Source organism: Lonchura striata, chromosome 6 (genome assembly GCF_050655825.1).
Source record: "Lonchura striata isolate lonStrDom1 chromosome 6, ASM5065582v1, whole genome shotgun sequence".
Lineage (NCBI taxonomy): Eukaryota > Metazoa > Chordata > Aves > Passeriformes > Estrildidae > Lonchura > Lonchura striata.
In genome coordinates this window covers 13,308,910-13,329,803 of record NC_140708.1, presented here as the reverse complement: position 1 = coordinate 13,329,803, position 20,894 = coordinate 13,308,910, and the positions used below count along the sequence as shown (strand labels likewise).

Here is a 20,894-nt window from a genome sequence, read left to right as displayed (position 1 = left end):
AGAAAAGAGCTGCTTGTGTCACTGCAGGGAGACACGAGTGGCTTTAGCCATCCTGTGCTGCTTCCCACAGCTCAGCTACAATGTCCTTTTTAAGGACTGGAGGTGAGTGTTTGCAGGGCCACCAAGCTCAGGTGGCAGGCTGACCTCTGTGCTGCTACCAAGAGAAGAGCTCAGGTGATGGCCCTGGCTCCTGCAGCTGTACACTGAATATATCCTCTGAGTCTGAACCCTTTTAGCAGTAGTAATTCCAAAAAGGAAGTGTGTTAATGGATACTTAAAATACTGCCAAGTCCTTCAAATACATACTTTAAACACTGGTCAAGAGAGGCAGAAAATGCTTCTTTTCTCTAATTTCAGATATATTGCTTTCATTCTGAGCTTCCTGTTTGAGATGTCTTACACTCTCTGAGCTCTATTTTCTCCAAAATTTCAAAATCATAGATGCAAACCTAAAAAACTCCAGGCCTGTTTATGCAAGGACTTCCCAGATGAAACTCTTGCTACCTTTACAAAGTGCATGAAGAGCAGACAGGCACTCACTGGCAGAGACTGGCCTCCCAGTCTTCCCTGTCACTTCACATCCTAAAAAAATATTGTGAAGTGACACAGAGAACGTAAAATAACAGCTAATTCCATTTAGAAATAACTGCATTATTAATCACACATTTTCTGGGGTTTGTCCTTTTGTTTTTAATACTGAGGAGAGTTGCATAAATATTGCAATGTTTATTTCTCTATTAACTTTTTTCTTGGCAGTTTATTTCTAATATATATTGGTGTAACTAAAGCTATCAATTAATTTATTAGATTTGTTTAGCTTTTTTTCTTGAAAAAAATTAATGTTGGGGGATATGCTTGTTATTCAGGAGTATTTGCTAATATTTTCTCTTTGCAATTTTCTTCACACAGCTTTAATAAGCTTTTATGTTTAAGATGGAAGCAATGCTAAGCCTATTTTATCTCAAAGTATAGGCAAACCAGATAATCTTTTCTTTCAATCCAATGGGATGGAAGCAATTCAGTTCCAAAATTATTACTTTTTATGAGAACTAAGGCATAAGAACAAAAGAAGTTTGAAAAACAAACAAACAGAAAAAGTCCTACCCTACCTACAAAGGAGGGAGAGAAATAAAAGTAATAACATGATGAGCAAGAGAACCTCTAGAAACAAACTTTACCTTCATGTTTCTTTGATGCCCCAGTCGTGGCTCCCACTGATTTTAGTCAGCAGGCTTTGAGTCACTTTGAACGTTTCTGAAATAGCTGCACTTGTCATCCTTCCTATTTACCCTGTAAAGTTTATTTTGACCTTTGTATTATAGATCATGATGTGGTTTAGCACATTCAGTGTCCTTGTCACAAGTGTGCTGCCAGGGCCTGGTGCAGGGGAGTTTACTTTCTCAGACTGGAGTAGGTGACATTTTCAGCTAAACAAACGAAAAACCACAAAAGTAAATAGAAATATTCTCTCCAAGTTCTGATCCATCATTTTAAGGTTTGTTTTCATTTCCAGACACAAAACCACCATGCTCTGGCAGCCAGGGGAAGGAGGAAACAAGGTACTAATGAAAACATCTTATTACAGCATTGTCACAACAAATTTGTCACCAACATCTCCCCCAGCCCCCTTGATATTTCACCAAGCGCTACTTCTGCTAAAACTGATTTACTTTTTCATTTTATCTATTATTTCTCAAATACAACACTTTCATATCAGGAACTCCATTAGCCTTTAGAAAAGTTGGTGTTTTTTTTGGGTTTTTTTTACAGTGCTATAATAGTCGATTTTTTGTGTGGTGAGATTTTGTTGCAAAGACAATGTATTTTTAGATTTAATGCTTGTAAAGGATTCCCCATTCCCTCAAAGACTTACTCTAAGTATAGATACTTTATTTTCAGTGTTAGCAGTGAAGCAGAAAATATGATAATTAAATAGCAACAGTTTATGTCTATCATTAAGGAAAAAACAATCTCTAACAAAGTCAACAAAAACAGTTGATTTGATTCAATAAGGTCCAACTCTATTCACCTGGCCACCTCTGATGCTCAATACCACATTTAATACATTTTACTATGATAGATGCCTGTCGTGTATACAAAAACCTGCATCATTTAAAAAGCCTGTGCCACACAAAATGTAACTGACCTTATTTAGTGCTGTAAAAACCATCCAGTTATATAGAGAGATTCATAAATTTGATTGTGGATTTGGTTTTTTTCATTAATTCATGTGGAGATTTAAAAATGAAGACATAGAAACTATATCCCATTTGCAGGTGACTAACTCTTGACTTCCCCTTAAAAATTAAAGCTCCTCCCATTCCCCATCTACTGAATCCATAATGTTAAGGAAATGCCACCCCACAGGCACAAAAATGCATGGATGTGCACGTGGATGAAACTTCTATTGACACAAATGAAATTTCAGACATCTACAGGCAGGACTTAGCCCAGAGTGCTCAGAGTGTGTGATAGCTCATTTATTCTCATGGCAATGAACTGGTGAAGGAGAAAGCCTCTTAATGTGACACAGCAAGCCTAAAGAGCAGAAATGGGAATTCAGGAAGCCATTCAATTGCTTTTTTTGAAGATGCTCCTACATTTCAAGTCTGTGCTCAGCATGGTGGTCCCTGCTTCCTCCAATAAGAGCTTATTTGTCCTTCAACTACAGCTGCAGATGATGCAGGACCTGGTTTTAGGCTATTAAACTCTTCAATTCACAAGCTGTCTATGCAAACTTAAAAAAAAAAAAAAGAAAAATAGTCCAGAAGGGAAGGTAGAGAAGATGCAATAGAAGAAAGATAAGAGAGACCAGGTAGGCCTCAATTTCTCAGACCCACATCAAATGATAAATTGCAGAAAAGTACCTTCACCATCACATTCTATGTTTCTTCAAAATTTCATGTTAAATTAAATAGTTAAGTTAATATATTGTCCATTTTGAATTTTAAATTATGGAGTCTTCTTTAAAGTACAGTGTTTGTGCAGCATGCCAGGCAACCTCAGCTTTAGAGACAGAATGTTCTTGCAAGAATATTGGGAGGAAGCTTTCAACCATAATGCCAGCAGAAGAGACACACAGAAATCCTTTGCTTCTTGTTTCATTCCTTCTCTTTCCTTGTCCATATATGCACAGAACAGGTTGACAACCTGGGTTAGATTAGTCAAATGCAAGAGAGATAAAACAGGTGATCTGTGGACTTCACCTGATTAACAGCTTGAATCCTACAAGGGCTAATCCTTAAAATCACTGCTCTAAGTTACAAACTTGGCTGTCTTTCCTACAAATTTGAATTCATTGTGCTACCACAAACTGGTTAACATGAGCAAAGAATACAGTCCCCAGTCTTACAACACAGATGTCTCTTCAGAATATTGGTCATAGATTGAGCTTTACCCTAATTTCCTGGGAAAATTCAGCCTGGGAATAAAATGAAGAAAAAAAAAAATGAAATTCAAAGCAGATCAAAGAACAAGACAGAGGAAAGGAACAGAAATGGAAGAGTGGCCCAAAATTTTTCTATATTTTTTCTACTTAGCAACAACTAGGCACCATATTCTTGTGAAGTACCATGTACTTTGACAATAAATTGACAAAAGATACTGAAGAAAGTGAGGAAGGGTTGAATTACCAAAAAACCTCAAACCTCACAGTCCAGTTTTGATAACAAAAAGATGACAAAAAATTCATTGCTAAAACATGGCCACCTTCCTTTTACTTTCTCTGGTGGCAATTCAGACCTTAGCAGAATAGTTCAGAAAGCTAATAAATATCTGATTTTTTTTTTTCCTAAGATCTTCCTGTTACTGAAAAAAATCTCATTTTTTGCCAGGACAGAAAAAAAAAATACCTAATTAGAGTATCACTAATTTGTTTTCATGTAAGTCATTAGGATGGAGTGGAGAAAGTGAGCTACTCCTGAAAGAAAACTGTAGAGAAATTAGAGAATTTCCTTAAAAAAGGAGCAGCTGTACCTTCCAAAACACAATCATGGCTAACAGAAATTCTCACCTCTATTTAAAATCTCCCAGAGAGCAAGGACTGAGACACCACCACAGGAAACTGCTTAATGCCCTGTGTCAAAGTGATCTCTTCAGATTTAGAATGAGCAGAAAGGCTGAACTCATGTGAGCACTGCTCAATGTTTCATGGGGTGTTCTGGGCAGAGTTAGGACGTTTTGGTCTCTCTCACTCCCAGAATGAAAAAAAAAAAAAAAAAGTCATGGACAATAAAACTAATGCACTAAAGCATTTTCCTGAAAATGCTCAAACATCTGCATCAGCCCAAAGACATGCACGGTGAAGTGAGAATTTTTAGACAGCTGATCAGCAGGGAAGAATTAAATGGCCAAATGAATGCTAAATATCATTCAAGAGCCCAGTTGTTAGGGCATGCATGCACAGATATCATATAGGTTACAGTATGCAATGTCGATTTTTGAAGCCTGCAGAGAAAGGGAAGTTGGAAGATTTTTCAGGAAGAAAGGAAAATAAAGAACATGCCAAAGTCTTGTGCAAAGGCAGTAAGTTGGAGAACATAGAAATATGGCACAAAACAATGCTGTCAGGATGATGCTAGGAGCCAGAGGCCCAGTGGCACTCCGAAAAACATCCTTACTTCTTCAGGAACACTTTAAGAAGCCAAACATAGAGGCAGAACAAAGAAGCAAAAAGGGAACTGCTCTGGTTTTATTTCTGGAAGGAATTCAAGATCCCTAGTCATACTGCCAGTTACACCAACACAACTAATGACAGCTCTGAATAAGACCTGATGTCCTTTTCTGGTCTCTTTCCCTCTCATTCTAATTTTTTTTTTTCTTTTTTAAACTGAAAGATGTTCTGGACTTGACGCCAAATGTTTCATGCGTCAGGAAAACATGAATAATGCAGTGGAGCACTATGGTAGCATGAACTGTTAGAGAAATCACAGCTGCGGGCTTTCACTGCTTGTCTAGATGAAAATTAGGTCTTAGGTACATTCTTAATGGCAACCAGAGGCTTCAGGACAGGTACTGAAATGTGGATTTCACATGCCATGTTAGTTCTGTCAGCATATGTTGAACAACCCTGAATCCCCCATTCCTGTCGTCCCCCCCCCCATTTGTTTATCCTTCATCTGTTCAAACTTCTACCACCTTGGCATTTTCTCCCTAAAATATTTCCTCCAGAAAGCTGAACCTAAAACATCGAGCAGCAGTGGCTGTTGTAGCTATTAAGCTATTTTGACAACAAAACCAAAACCTCATATATCAAATACTTGCCAATCAACATTCATTGCTTTTATAGTTTGCGTGCTTTGCCTTCCAGTACTGTTGTCCAGGAATAGGGCTTTTAGACCTGAATAATATTTTCTGATTTTCAAACAAATATTAAATTCTAGGCATGTATAAGACTTAATTTTATTTTTCCTCCCTCCTCACTGACTATCTTTTCCTTTTGAAGCAATGCTTAGCTGATATTCCGGCAAAAGCACCCTCAGCTCCCAGGCACAGCACCACAAGAAGCTCACCAGCATTCTGTGAGGTCACAGCCCATTATTGCATCCTAATTTCTGCTATCTGAAACAGTCAAGCCCATCAGCCTGCAAAAGAAGGGAAGGTAAAGAATATGAGGCTGCTGTGTCAGAAAGGCCCTACAAGTTAAAGGGTGAAATATTAGGTGAATTTCCAGGTGAATTCCTGTGATTCAGTTTCACCCCTGCATTCTGGACTGTTTCAGTGATTCTGTTCTCAGCCTACCATAGAAGAATACATCCTGTAGTTCTTAGCTACACCCAAATCTGAATTTATGAATAAGGAAAAAAGAAAAACATGCTGAAGAGAAGTGGCTGAGATAAAGAGAGCAGCAAGGAGGGTTTGAAGATGCTCTCACATCTATGCTGTCATTTCTGTCTCAATTGCAGAAGGTACATCCCAAATAAAATCACATACAGTCAGCTAAGACTTCACTTAGGGAATAAGTGTCACCACCAGATGGGACTGGCAATTCTCCACCAACCTTGAGTCATTTTTCACTGGGTTTGTAGTGACATTGACTTCGCATTGATCTGAACGAGGAGCCTCTGCCCCCACAGCTAATCCTCATCATTACACAGAAGAAAGCTCACAGGAAAAAGACAAAAGTGAAAATACTACGGCCAAAATCTGTTTTGTAATAGAATAATCTTAAGCTTCTGATGGGGCACATTCTCTTATTTCATGAAGGAGTTTAATGTCTTTTAAGAACAGTAAATAAATGGGCTACTTGAAAGCATTCTCAAGTCAATATTGCTTTTCTCCTGCTAAGTCTGCCAAATATGGCATTTTTCCATTAACTGAGAACATAAAGTCCTGAAAACCAATGTTGAGTCAGCTCTCTGAACTGCAGGAGCCCCTCAGAAGTGCAGCACTATCTGAGTGGTTTCACTTTGCAGTGAACACACTGGCAGAAGGCAGGATTTCTGTGTCTGACTGGGAATTCCTTCCCTGACAAAATGTTTTCAGGAGTGACCAAGCCTCTGCCACCCATTTTCTGCTAAAAAAACAATCAACATGGACATTTCAATTTCCACAAGAGCACTGCAAGCAGCATGTAAAGGTATAAGAACGGATCATTAGCCAGCTACCAGAGATTATGGTTTATTCTAGGTTTCATCTTAGCAGTATTTGAAACAGTAAAATTCAGAAGTAACTTATATAAAAAAGCTACACAGGCAAAGTAAACTACATTATCTGTTAATCCCTAATGATAAAGCTGCCCCATACCACCACATTAAATATTTAAAGCCACCTCCCCATGATAAATTTACATCAGGTCCAATGTATTACATTTCACTCCTGAGAGTTTGTCAGCAAAGCCCAACAAACAGGTTTGCACTTTCTCATCTATTCTTAGCCCTCTTGTTTATTTATTCTTACATGTACAAAGATGTCTACAAATGTGAACCCACTCTGTCAACCAGGCTTGTATCTACAGGATACATGCATAGCTAACTTCAAAATGAATTTTTAATAATTTCTTTTTAAGGCTGAGAACAGAATGGATCAAACATTGAATATGTTGTAATTTTCCAAGTTCTTCTGATAGGTTTCTCGACAGTGAAGTGAGGAAATAAGATATTTCTCAGCCCTTAGTTTTTCATCTTCAAAAATAAGAAATTCTCCTTGAGAGAAGAGTTGTTTTGCTACTAAGTTAAAAAAATATATCCCCCTACAAAAAGCAACCCAAATGCACCTATTTTCTCTTTTCAGAAATACAAAATATGATTCACTATAATCATTACTTTCTACTGATCTTGAAGCAACATATGTACTGCCATTTTCATTTCAGGAATGGGATAAAGAAACAGACCAGTTTCTCCTGATTTATTTTATGTACTTCCTTTAGAAAGCATGGTGACCACCAGAAGACATTTGAGACTTCTTGAAACCATGAAATTCTAGGTATGGAAAAATGGTCACCATGCCTTTCATCAGAGAACAAGCAAATATCTCCTGACAATTCTTTTCCTGGCAGAGTGTGCAAGACAGACTTTGTGTTGCCAAAACTTCCTGCTCTGGGGTGATATTTAGATGATAAGAATATGCACTGATAACAAATTGTTTTTCATCTCCTTATAGATACAGCATAGTTCAGAAAGTACTCACAGACAGAGTCAGCCACTTATGAATATTTAAACAAGATATTACCTTGCTTGTTTATTTTATATTTTAATGTTAAATTATGTGCAAAGAAATCCCTAATATAGAATAACTTAAAATATATATATCTTCTAAAGTAAACCCAAACAAAGTCTAAATTGTGCCTGTGATAAGATTTCAGCTTACTCTCCCTTCAGGTTACTCAACCTGCTTGTTTATATAAATCTAATATTTATTTTCAATGTATTTAAATTATTTGCAATAGGATAACCTATTTAATAAATTGTATTGAGAGGAGAAGCTGCTCTATTCTGGTATTTTTATTTCTAAACTAACAAAAAAGAGAAATATGGGGCTTTTTCAGCCTCTTGAGATTTCTGATAGATTACTGAATCTGTGCTTTTGGAGTTTTTTTGTTTTCCTTGCTAACAAATACACAGAAACACAGAAAAATATCCTACAGCAACAGTTGATTGAACTGGCCAAACACTGATGATAAAAATTAATCTACCTACAGGAAATTGGTGAATTTGAAAATGAGGTAAATCAATGTAGTAATTATGATTTCAAGGAAAAGAAAAAAATAACAATTTCCTCCTATCTTGGAACCCAGAAGTAAAGTATTTAGATAATATAGATTCAAATAAGTGTTTTCAGTTCTACTATCACTGCAATTTCTGCTTTCTTGGTCTGAAGACACTTCAGTGGAACTTGAATACAATAAGAAATGAGAAACTGAGGATTTTCTTAGAGGGGAAACCATGATTTTGCATCTCCAATATGAGATGGAAAAGACAAAGGAACACTTTGAAATAACCTATGGAATGCAATCAGCTCAGAAAGACCCTGACTCAGGACTGTAGTTAGGAAACAAGAGAATGAGAGTAATAGCTCTGCCTATGCTAATTCAGATATTCACATTCTTTATGTTTGAATTCCTTTTTCCAACTCCTCATGAAAGATAGCAAATGTTAATACTGGGATTTAATGAAAGAAACCAAGGCCCCGAGTGGTGCTTTATAGAATTGCTGTAGACTCCCAGGCTGTCCAAAAGGCAGGAGGAAAGTGGTGCACAAGCTCCACAACCCTGCTCTATTCCCATTACAGAGGTTCCTAAAGTAGCACAAACAATAGCTGACATTAGCAGGGTAATAGGCAATGATGCTTTTTTTTTTTCCACAACTTTGGCATGGGATGCCAAAAAATTCCATCAACAAAGAGCCCATCAGGTCAATGGCCTCAATGGCCGGGGTGAATCCTGTGTCCCTTCAGAAACATTTCTTCATGGGGCCAGCCACAGAAGGGCCCTCAAATCAGCAGCAACCTTTCCCTTTCTAAACAGGGCTGAAGTATTCAAGCAAACATCTGGGACTGGCATTCTCAACAGCTATCCCAGGCTGGGATTTATGACCTTTACAAGACTGATAATCCTAAAAGGATTTGTGGGAATTTTGCTGAGCTCCCACATCCAGTGATGCCTGGGCAATGCTCTACTGCTGAGGGACCTCTGAGATGGGGCTTGCCATGGTGAACTGAGCTCTCCCCATTCCTGCAGGAAATTATTTCATTCCCATTACTGATACTGACAGCATAGCTCTAGGGAATTGTTCATTCTGGGCTGGCAGCTATGGGAGAGAGCTGCAAGTCCCCATCTCCAAGGGAAGCAGTGGGTTGGTATGCTCCTCACGCTCCCTGTCAGCAGCCAGCCTCCCTCCCAGTGCCCAGTCTCCACCAGGGAAACCTGAGGGCTGAATTCATTGAACCCTTCCAGTGCTGCTTTCACTCCTGCTGGAGTGTCTCTCCTCACACTGAGTAAAAAGAAAACTGCAAAAATTCCTAATACTAGAACCAGAGGAAAATAATCACAGAGAGTCACGTTTTTGTCACTGCCTGGTGGTAAAGCCCCTTACCTTCTGGCCAAGACTTTCCACAGCATGTGGCAGTAAACAATGTGAAAATGAAATGAATGTGAAAATGAAATTAATGTGAAATGCTGATTCATGTGTTCCCCACTTATGTCTTCTCCCATCAAGCTGAGCTCCGAACAAAACATCTGTGAGAGAATTTTTGTTTTGAGAAGTGTGAAAGAACATAAAAAAGAAGTGATTTTTTTTCATTGCCAATGTGTGAAGGAAACAGATCTCAAGCTTCTCTCCTCTTCTGATAATCTACTACTAGTCAGTGGTCTGAAATAATGTGTACATTACTCAAGCCAGAACTTAAGTTTTGAGAGATCTGATGACTGCTGATAAGTCAAGATTCATGTTCTCCCATACAGGGCTGACAGGTTCAGCCAAGGAGCCTCTCTCTCTCCAGTATTTGTTACTGAGGAAATAAAAGGACTTAAAAAAACCCAAACCCATGGTATACTTGTCTGAAATGTCTGTATAATGAGGCAGCAGAGGATGTGAAAAAATTGAAGATTTTTACTAGTCTAGTAATTTATTTAAAATCAGTGGTGACAGGCCCAGTATGGTATAGAAAAAGACACAAATTAAATATTACTCATTTTCACTTGAATTTTAAATGCTGAAGTTTGCACAGCCACTCAGACAAATAAGTAATAAAATCCTGGGGAGGCTGGACTATGGGACAAGCTCTACTAAAGTAATACTCTTACCTTATTTGTCCTTATACTTCTTGCAGAACCAAGTATCTTTGTGGGTCTGATACCCTGCGTCTGTAATGAGTCTTGAAAAGTGTAATGATTTCTGTGGAATCATTGACTGTTGTTGTTGTTGCTTTTTTACCCCAATCTGAAAAGATTTTAACAGGTAGATTGTTAGATACAATTTTTTCATGAGAAAAAGCAGCAATTAGGATGTCTTCTGCACAAGTTAACTCCCTGACCTCTCATGGAAACAGAAGGAAAAGGAGTGGCCTTGTTGAGCTGTTGAAAGCTTCCAAACCACCAGCATGCATTCATACTAATTCCTTCATCAGCTCCACAAGAACAATTCCTTTATTCCGTGGGAGTTGGAAGGCCTGCGAGCATGGCTGGAATACATTGTGAATGTTTACAATGGCAATTCACAGGTTCTGTGCACTGCCTGGAATGAGGAATTCCACACATCTTCCTTGCCAAGACATGAATAGGTTGGATTAGATGATCTCAAAGGTCTTTCCCAACCTAGCTAATTCTGTATTATTCATTCAGCCACCTTCCTGGTGTCTCCAAGTTGGTGCAACATATGGTGAAAACACCCTGCTACCTGTCTCAGGACTGAACACAGATCCCCCAGAATGCAAGAACTGCCCCTTGACACACCACGCATGGGTGTGCAGAGATGATCTCCTCCCCATTCATCCTCTCATGCAGCTGCAAGGACACCACGTGGAAGGCAGCAACCTGCAGAATCCTGGCCGCTTGTCAAGGCTGATGAGAAGCGCAGCTGACAAAGGAGCAAAAAGCAGCATCTGCCTCCTGGCTGTTTGGGAGGTGCAAGCAAGGCATGGACAGCACAACTGCAGGAACAGAGAGAGACCTTGCAATTCCCAATTGTTGAATACACGATAGAACAGGAGTCCAGCTGCTCCCATTAGCTACAGCGCTTTTTAGAGCCATCACAGAACTAATTCCTGTATTTATCCCCACTGTTGCTCCTCCCTGACAGACCAGTAGGAATTGCTGTATTTATTGTATTGCAGATTGATCCCAGGAAAGCCAGGCTTCAGCTGAGAACCCCACAGGCTGGACTGACATAAAGGACTGGAGATTATGAGCCCAGAGTCCAACAGCACACAGCTCTAGCACAGTTTTGGCACATATCTTTTTAAGGCCCCACGTATCTTTTTAAGGTTTTATCAATCTTGCCTTTGGCTAAAGTAGAGACCTGCCTAAAGATCTATGTCCAAATGGAAAATCTGTTTATAAAGGATCACACTATAAGTTTTTTAAATGAACTGTTTGTCTCAAAAAAAGGTCCTCACTACTGAACTTTCTTAAAGTTGAAACCATGGGGATAAAAATGCTTCATTCTACATAATTCCAAAGAAAATCTCTAAATGAGATACTGGTCAAAAAACTGGTATCTTGTTAAAGGAAGAACATTTTGGCTAATAACTGGCACAGGGGAAGTAGTTTATTCTGGTATCTCAGGCTTTTCAGGAGTCCTGAGGACAGCAGAATGAATGGTTTCATGGTGTTTTTCTTGTGAGCACATGGAAAAACAAATTCCACTTTTCTCAAAGCTCTCTCTGCAGCCAGGTGTAGAAGATACATTCTGCAATCTCCTAGGCAATTACAATATTTCAATGTGAAATGAAAAAGAAAAAGGAAAAAAAAACCCACAAACAAACAAAAAACTACAAAACAAATGAAAACAAAACAAGAAAGTTTGATTAAAACAAATAATTTTTATGTTTTTAGTTAATCAGTAAGTACCAGAAGTAAAGCAAACTTTTCTGGTACACCTTCATCAACTGTGGATTACTCGTAAGGTCAAACATTTGCAAAGGAGGTTATTTTGAAACCTTGGATTACTGCAGAAGCATAGCCTTATCTAAATTAGTTCTGCCCACACTCTCAGCCAATAAATTTCTCCACATGTTTACATATTGATTTTTTCCCATCTTTTATTTATTTCAGCTTTGGAAAGAAAAAAAGTCTATTAAGAAGCTAACAGGAAATATGTGTTCCCAAAGGTTATTTTTTGGTTGTTGTCAAATGTCTCTTGAGCTGGATCACCTTACAAACATAAATTAAAAGGTTTAAAATGTTGTGATCCAGTGTAGAATTCTAATTTGACTTATACAACCCATTTTCTCATTCAAAACACAATGCTTTATTTCTGTGTTGTAACACCCTGTTGATCTGGATCAGAACCCATGAGCTCTCAGTTCTTTCCTGGGATGCAGAAAAAGAATTGCCTAAAGGATCTTTATTCTATTTTTCTAGTCCATCCATTTTGCTTCCCTTTTTCTGAAACAAATAAAGCAGTGCAACATATATTTAGCAGCCCCATGAACACCCACAAGTAAGTGTGAGAGTTAATAATCAGCAGCAGCTTGTGAGATTTCACAGATGGATAATTAAAAAGTCTGTATTTAATACTTCATGTTCTCTCTGGTTTAAGATGTGGACAGATTTTAATTCCTGGGACACTCACAGCCAGGGCACTTAACCTCTGATACTACAGAGGAACATTTCTGGTTCTTGACGCTTTTCAGATGCTCACAAATTACTGATTTCACCTTGAGCATTTGAGCTCATCCAAAGGTATGGCTTTTCTGAGAGATCAACAGGGTTATACAATCAAATAAATACTTAGGTAAGGATACTCAGCTGGTCATTTACAGCAGTTGTGATTAGTTTTTATTTCTGATGAAAGTGTTGTCTCGGAAGTTTTCAGAACAAAAAAATATGAGAACATTTACGATTCCTTGGAGACTCAGATCTCCTGAACCAGCTGTGGAGCACCAGTTGGGAGACCCATATCTGCCTAAAAGCACAAGGCAGACAATTCTTAGTGTGGAATCAAGGCATACTGAACAAAGTCCTGCTTAGAAGCAAGGGCTGAGTGAGTGTGCAGCAACAAGAGTGCAGCCAGCACCTCTTGTTCCTTGGGAAAGGCAGAACCCCTCAGCACAGCCACCTGCACAATCCTACTGCAGTCTCACTTCTGAGTCCGTGAATTTAGGCAGAAGTACTGAATTCCAGTACAGTGTGGTCCATAGCTGAGGCACAGCAACATAAGTACAATAAAAATAGTCAATTCCAGAAATAAATGCATGAAAGCTTACCTAGGAACAAACACTTTCCAGGGGTAAGAAAATATGCAGATACTACAAAAAAAAAATCCCACTTCAAATCTCACATAGTGGCTGCTCTACAGCAAGTGTGCTGGTTTTGACTGACCTATCCGAAACTAGTGTTTTGTTTTCAAATATCCTTTATTTGTAGACCTCCTCCCACCACAAATGGCAGAGAGAAACAATACAGACTCAGAGAAACAGGTCAGCATAGAGACCTGCATTCAACTTAACCCACTGCTCCAGTGGTTAGGTTCTGATGCAAATTATATGGTTTTGTTTTCTCATGTTCAATAAACATTTTCAACAGCCTGCCTAGTTTCAGGACATTGCAAATGGCTGCAGATGCACTAATAGTAAGTGTGAAAGATGAGAAACCCTTCCAGTTGTCTTCCAACACCTTGTGTACAAAAATGAGTAGAAACTAGAGAAACTTTAAATCCTGCAGGTGTCTTTTGGAAGCACAGAAAGTTTTCTAAAATTGCCTTTATATTGTATCACTAATTGCAAGACTCTGGATAATAAATTGTGCTACAGCTTTAATTCATTAACCTGATAAGGCTCATTGGTTGTCACAGGGTTCTGAAGTGTTGCTTCAAGGTGTTTTCTGGGTAGAGATTTCATTTTAGACAGGACAGGATCAAGGATCAAGAAACTTAGGTCAAAGCATTTAAACCACTGAATAATGAAGTCAGAGCAATAGCATCTTACAGCTGCAATGAATATCATTATTGGCTACAAAAGAAAAATAGTCAGCAAAGAGCTTACTGAGCTGAGTTCCCTGTTGTATTAGGCAATTGGATCAGGCTATGCTATCATACCTGCCTTTTAGGATGACTGAACTCTCCAGCAGCAAGCTTATTGTTTTTGCTCTGGTGCCACTCCTCCAGCACATCACTGAGGACACCTGGGTCCTCTGACCTCTGGGCACGCCACAGAGTCGGGTCCACAGGGCCAGATAGCGTAATGATATCTTCCTCTCAGCAGGCGGGATGATCTCAGGCAGCTTGATTTCCAAGAGGGTTTATTAAGGGAGAAGGCAGGTTGGGGAGCGAAGGGGACACAACCACTCTGGAGGGGAGCTCGCACCGAGAGCCGCGAACCGAGCGCGGGGTGAGGATTATAACTGGGACATGGGAGGAGGGTCCGGGTAGGAAACGTCCAATGAGGGAAGGGTTCAGGGGCGGAGCCAAGATCGGATGATAGGGCTACAACCAGTGGGGGCAAGGGGAAGGAGTGGTTTCAGGGAAGGAACCGATGGGGATACAAAGAACGAAGAACTTTCCAGAACTGGGGGATGGCTCACATAATGACGGACAGGAGCAAGGGGAAGGGATAACAAAAGATTGACAACAGGGGAAGCGGGAAACTACACATTTGTCACTTCCCAAGGTTGTTCAGGGAGACTGTCTTCTAAGTCCCCTCCCACATATCACCCTTCTGCTCTGAGGGTTCACTGTGCTTTGAGACAGCAGCTCTTATTTCAGACTAGCCCAGGAGCAGCCCCACACCCAGCCTCCCAGCGTACCCCAGCTGACATCCTGGCGCTCCCTTGCAAGTGAGCTCAATGCTCTCCTTCACAGCTGCTTTCCAACACATGACCAAGGCACAGCAGAAACTCCCTGCCTTCTTTGCTGTGATTTGTTCTGCGTTTTCTTCTACCTTGAATGTATTTCCATCTCATCTGCTACCTGGTTTTGTTCTCAGGGTCAATAATCTCCCTTGTTGAAAACAGACATTTTATTTTGGGGCCATGAGTAACACCTGCAGGCCCCTCTTCTTTTCCATACAAGGAACAAGGTCACCAACAAGGTTTTTTCTCTTTTTTAGCTACACTGGTGTCCAGATCAATGTGATGAATTAATTATCACCTTGTCCTGACTTTTAGTACTGTAGCTTAATTTTCTGGTGAGATTCTTCTGCGTTACTTTAACTCATAACTCCGGATTTCATTTCAGTGATTTCATAACCCACTTGAACACACAGCCCTTTGCCTTGAAGGCTTTTTCTGTTGTTCCTAAAATAAACTCCAGATGACTTTCTACCTGTAACTTGAGGACACTGCTAGTATTTAAATGCTTTGGAGTAGCTGACATCTTTTCAAAGGTGTTTTGAACTCAAGAGCCTTAATACAGTGGGCACTGCCTTAGGCTTATTAATCATTTCTCTGTTCCCAGCAGTAATGCCACAGAGCCTCAGCTACTCAGCCTTACCATAACAGAGTAATCCCAAAGGGTCCTCAAACATCCTTCTTAATCCTCTTAATTTGTTGTTCTTAACCCATAACTAAGGCAGGCACTTGACTGTGTCCCGGCACATCCACCAGAGCACAAGCTGAGGTATTTCAGCAACACAAAATTTCCTCCTTGGCTCCTCAAAGGTTTCTCTGCCATTTCCACACTGCCCTCCCAGCTCTGCTACTGTCAGCCAGCCCATTTTTTCCTCAGTCAGCTCTTACAATGGCCTCTAAAATATTTTCCTCTTGTCCTAAAATACTTTGCTCCTATCTTTGAGCTGTCAAATCCCCATCTCCCACAGAGGCTGATCCTGCTCCCAGCCATCCCTGTTCACGTGCTGCCTTGGCAGCGACAGCAGGGCAGCCCCATTTCAAAGTCCTTTTCTCAGCCCTCTAGTGCAGGGTTTCCAATTCAATCTTATTTACAGACCTATTTTTACCTTTCTCTTTTAATTCTCCTTAACTTGTAGTTGATAACAATTTTAGTGTAGTTTGTACCCAAAAACTACTTTACCATTCTTGCCCTAAGCAGTCCGAGTCCAGAAGTGTCCATTTCAGCCGCGCTTTCCCAACTTGCTTCCATCCTATTACAAGGGTTTCTGTTTCTCCTGATTTGCACAGGCCCTTCAGTTTTGAAATTGCAATGAAATCCTTTAGTCTACCGTGGTTTTTGCCAAACTAGATATCCACCTGTTACAGAATTTCTGAGAGAAAGAGGGCATGATTTATGTCTGGAATGAGATCTGAGCTCCTCCAGTCTAGGCCTCAGATCTGGGCCTTGTGAGGCCTCTGACGCAGTAAGAAATTAGCTGTGGCGCAGTTAGAAATTATGTTAAGGTAACTACAAAGTCATGAGCTATCCGAGGGTGAATTAGAATAGAGCTGCAGTGTGAAAAGCCTGAGCACCTTAAGGCAAGGGTAAACAATGTTAGCTTGCCAATCAGAGTGCCTTTGTAACCTGTAAACTGTATGGAAGTGTATATAAGCTGCCATCTTCTCACTAATAGAGGGAGAACGTTGCATTAATCATATTGGCTGGATGTGCGTTGTGTCCTGTCCAGCTCTCCCATTGTCTGAGGTCCCTGGTCATATCCACCCTCAGGTTCTGCCCCAGAAACTCCCATTTCTCCACGTTCCTGTCACCTGCACATTTGGCATTGCAGTGCTGGCTCATTAATCACACCCATTCTCTTGTCAGTCTTTGGGACCACACTTTCACCAGCTGCATCCCTTATCCCACAACATTTCTCACTAGTTTTATCACCTCATTCCTTGTTGTCTACCCTACTGTCCTTTATTTCTGCTTTTATTTCCCCCATTTGCTTCTGTACTAAAAAAAAAAAAACCTGGAAGGCACTAATGTTTCATGCACTACTAATATAGAAGTCCCCTCTTACATCATCTATGCTGATTGCTGTACTCAGGAGGTTAAATATGGGCTTCAGGTGGTAATAAAAGTAATACATGATTCAAAAATTCATCAGTGCTTTGCTGCTATTTTACATGCTCCTCTCTTAAACAGGTGTCTTAATTAGAATAAATTAAGTCTACTTTTTTTTTAATAATAAAGTGTATTTTTGACTGTAATAGTAAAACTACTTTCTACATTTCTGTGACTCATTTTAAGCATAGACTTTACAGCCACTGCCAGGACCAATGTTAATTGTACCTTGCACTATATCTTGAATTCTCCTTGAAGCAGTATAAGTGTTTAAGTAGGCTAGAATTTCTTTTTAACTTTGCTTCTAGCTTAAAAAAATTCACCTAAAAGAGACAATGAGGTGTGTGTAACTTTCTTTTCTCATGCTTATTGGAAGAGATTATTAAATTTCCTTTCCTTCCACCACAAAATACATGCAAGTTATTTCTTTTCTACCTTGTCTCAAAACCAGAAGCTGTTACACATCTGCAGTAGAGCAAAAGTGACGTGAGATGGACCCAGAGGCCAAGATCCAAGAGGCCATGTAGGCTGGGTAAAAGCAGTGGAGATAGAGTCTGATAGTTTGCTGTTCAAATCATGATCAAACCAATTGTTACCAAAAAGAAAAAAAAAAAGAAAAAAAAAGGGAAACAAAAATAAAAAACATTTCATAGGAAATTGGTATCTCTAGGTTGAGCAGAGCTGTAAAACACAATTTCAGAAATTGCATAGCATTAAACTGCTGAGGAAATTCCCCATGATTTTTGAAGCTCTTGGTGAGATTTCTATGCTCACGTGAACATTGGAAGAAAAACTGAAACATTAAATATTTGTTCTCAGAGGCTCTTCCAGCTGTAAAAGGTTTCTCTGTGCCTATTATTACTGTATTTAGAGATAAGCAGTGGACACAAAAACACGCACATCAATCTTACCTTTGGATGATTTTGAGATTACTGAAAGCGTATGCTGATGACATTTCTTTCCTTTGAGGACCATAGTCAGAACTAACAAAAGACAAAGAGAATACAGTCACTTTTCTCAAACCAGTTTTGCTTTTTAAATCCTCCCACTTTTCCTGGTTTGTTTCCTTTTAACTAATACACATGACCTGTCATGCTACTGGAAATTGCCAGTTGATAAAATCACGAAGTCAAGAAAATTGAGTAGGGACCCATTTTGCATGAGCACAGACTCATTTTGGCACCTCCAAAAGCCAAACAAATCATTATTTTCTTACAGGTTTTGTTGTTAATCCAAGATGCCTGCAGAAACGTAGAGAGTAGGGACCATGGTGAGAGCACAGCCAACACTAAAGAAGACTTGAAGCATCTGCAGCTCTTTATTATTCTAAAGTACAACTTTTTATACCCTTCATCTTACACGCCTTACACCTGGGTGCCCTCTGTACCCTTTTTGGTCAGTGCCCCTGGGCATTCCATGGCTCATTGCTCTTAATGCTGCTCACAGCTGTGCCCATGGGGGATGAGGCTTGGCCACAGCCCCACTCCCAATCACCACAAACTATGTGCCTGCAACAGTAGAGAGCAGTGAAAAAGCAAGTTACAGGGTTTCTGGACAAAAACTTAAAAGAAATATTCCAAAGGTGTCAGATGCATTACTTGGCCAGATTATATATTTTTCATCTAAATTATTTTTCAAAGGTAAACCAGGTTTTGCCTGTATTCAATGAGCAGAATTGCAAAATTGTTTAATTCAAGTATGAAATTCATCAGTGGTTAATTACTTGGTAAAAATATGGAAGGGCTTTCCTGGTTTATCCAAGAAATACTGTGTGCAGGGATGAAGAAAAAAGAACTTTTTTTTCCATTCTAACAACTGGAAAAACCTGTGAAAGGTTAGAGATATTTCATCTTCATTTTGTATATATCCAAGCAAGCTGAACAAAATTATTTATGTAGGAAAGAAACTGGTTTTGTCCTAGGATGATATCCCAAAAGACATTTTAATATAAAAAGGAATACATTTGGTATATCAATTGATTTCATTCCTTTTTGTTAAGATGATGTGAGTATTGCCAGGAGTCTATACCCCATTAAAAATAGCAGCAAAAGCATTAGTGATTGTCTGCATATAACAACATTTTGCCATATCAGCCCTTTGCAGAGATTCAAACAAGTATTCATATAATTGTCTTTTTGCCCTTGTGTCAGAAATAGTCAAAATTTTGCTCAGCATTTCCCAGCTCTTATTTTAATGCATTGTGCAGTTTCTCCAGGAAGAGAATCGTAGTTCAGTCTGACAGTGTGAGTTCACACTGCAGGAAGGCTCCTGTGCCAGGGCTGCTTCATCCACCATGCAGCACTTTCCTCCCTGAAGACCTCATATCTCTGAGCACAAATTGGATAGATAAACTCCTTACCACGGCCACGGCAGAACTTTCAAACGCCTGACAAGGACAGACTCCCTGCCACAGCACACACAGCCCAGCCTGCCACAGCTGCTCTGTTACCTGGGACATCTTTGGTGCCTGACACTTCCCCAGGAAAGATAGACTTGGTTTAATTCCATCCATGTTTTACATGTGAAGCAAGAATGTTTGATTTAAACCACAGAATGTCCTGCAAGTGACAACAGAGTAAGAGAAGCAGCTTTCATTGGCACAGTGCTGAGAGAGTGTGGAAGCCAGCCACGGGCTGCTTTCTACCAGCAAGAGGAGATATCTGGAAGGAAATGCAAGTGAGCATGGATCCTTTAATAGAAAAAAAATTAATTCAGAATCTATGGTTTATCTATTTACACCAGAGTGTGTATTTCATAAACCAGCTTGTTGCTTTGTGACCAATTACTCTGGGATTTTTATTAGTACTGCAAAAGGAAAATATTTTAGAATTGAATTATACTCATCTCTTTCAGGAAACATTTTTATTTAGAAATATATCTTAGCCTTTTCTACAGGGATCAGTTATAAAACAAAAATATTTTATGTACCTATTTAGGTGTGGATCAATAAAACTTATTTTCATGGCCATTGTGTTGATGCAGTAGTGACTGCTGAATTTGCCTCACTCTGTCTGCAATCCTTAACACTTAATTCAGAAAGCTCCATCCTGCTGTAAACTGTAATGCTACAAGTTTGGGATTTAAGTGGACCCAACACACAGAAAGCTATACTCTGAATGCAAGGTTTGTTTGATTTAAAATCAAATTATCAAATAAAAAAAATGAAAGCACAGCAGCTTCTCTTAAATGCTCTATTAAGAAAAAGCACACCATTTCTCAAGCTGCTTTGTATCATGTTGGCCTCATCATTAGTAACCATTCTGAGCCATTCTATGAAACAGAACAAAAATAAATGTGTGGATGACAGTAATTTTTAATTAGTTCAACTCTGCTTTACAAATTCACTCATCAGTTTAGTGTCACAACCTTCAAACTAGCAGCAGAGTGGGTACTGATACAGGGCCTGCCCCATGGCTTCAGAAGCTGCAGGGAAAAGTGGGAGTTGTGAGATTTGTCAAACCCCATGGAAATGCTCATCTCTGTTTCCCATTGTGAGAAACCAACTTGAGGATCAAAATCTGTGAGGATTAGAACCTTGATAAATGAATGTCCAGTTAACCACAAATGGAGCTCCCAGAACTGAGAAACATCAGAGTTGAGTTTGCACAAAATTAATGCTGCCCTCTGGGGAGGTCCACAATAATTTGGTCTTTAATTAGTCCCAATAATCGATATTTGGGACTTCCATGGGAGTCCACAACTGATCTAGCAGCCTTCAATGGAGGAGTGAGCTGTTCAGTAGACTGCTGGCATCATTTTTGGCTGTGTTCAGCCCCACCACCTCCTCACTCCTGCAGACTCCTGCCATGCCATTCCAGTGGCTCACACTGACACAGGCTGGGACAA

At 39.6% G+C, this 20,894-nt stretch overlaps 1 protein-coding gene across 4 annotated transcripts in view; it reads right to left on the bottom strand.

Annotated features, from left to right (window-relative positions):
- LOC110473331 (uncharacterized) overlaps positions 1–20,894 on the bottom strand; it is a 346,314-nt gene that overhangs the window by 238,115 nt on the left and 87,305 nt on the right. For all 4 annotated transcript variants that reach the window (XM_085583265.1, XM_085583264.1, XM_085583266.1 and 1 more), the window contains exons 2-3: positions 17,960–18,031; positions 10,241–10,376 (exon numbers count right to left, since the gene is read on the bottom strand). The gene's annotated coding sequence lies outside the window, so the exon portion shown is untranslated. The remainder of the gene's footprint in view (positions 1–10,240; positions 10,377–17,959; positions 18,032–20,894) is intronic.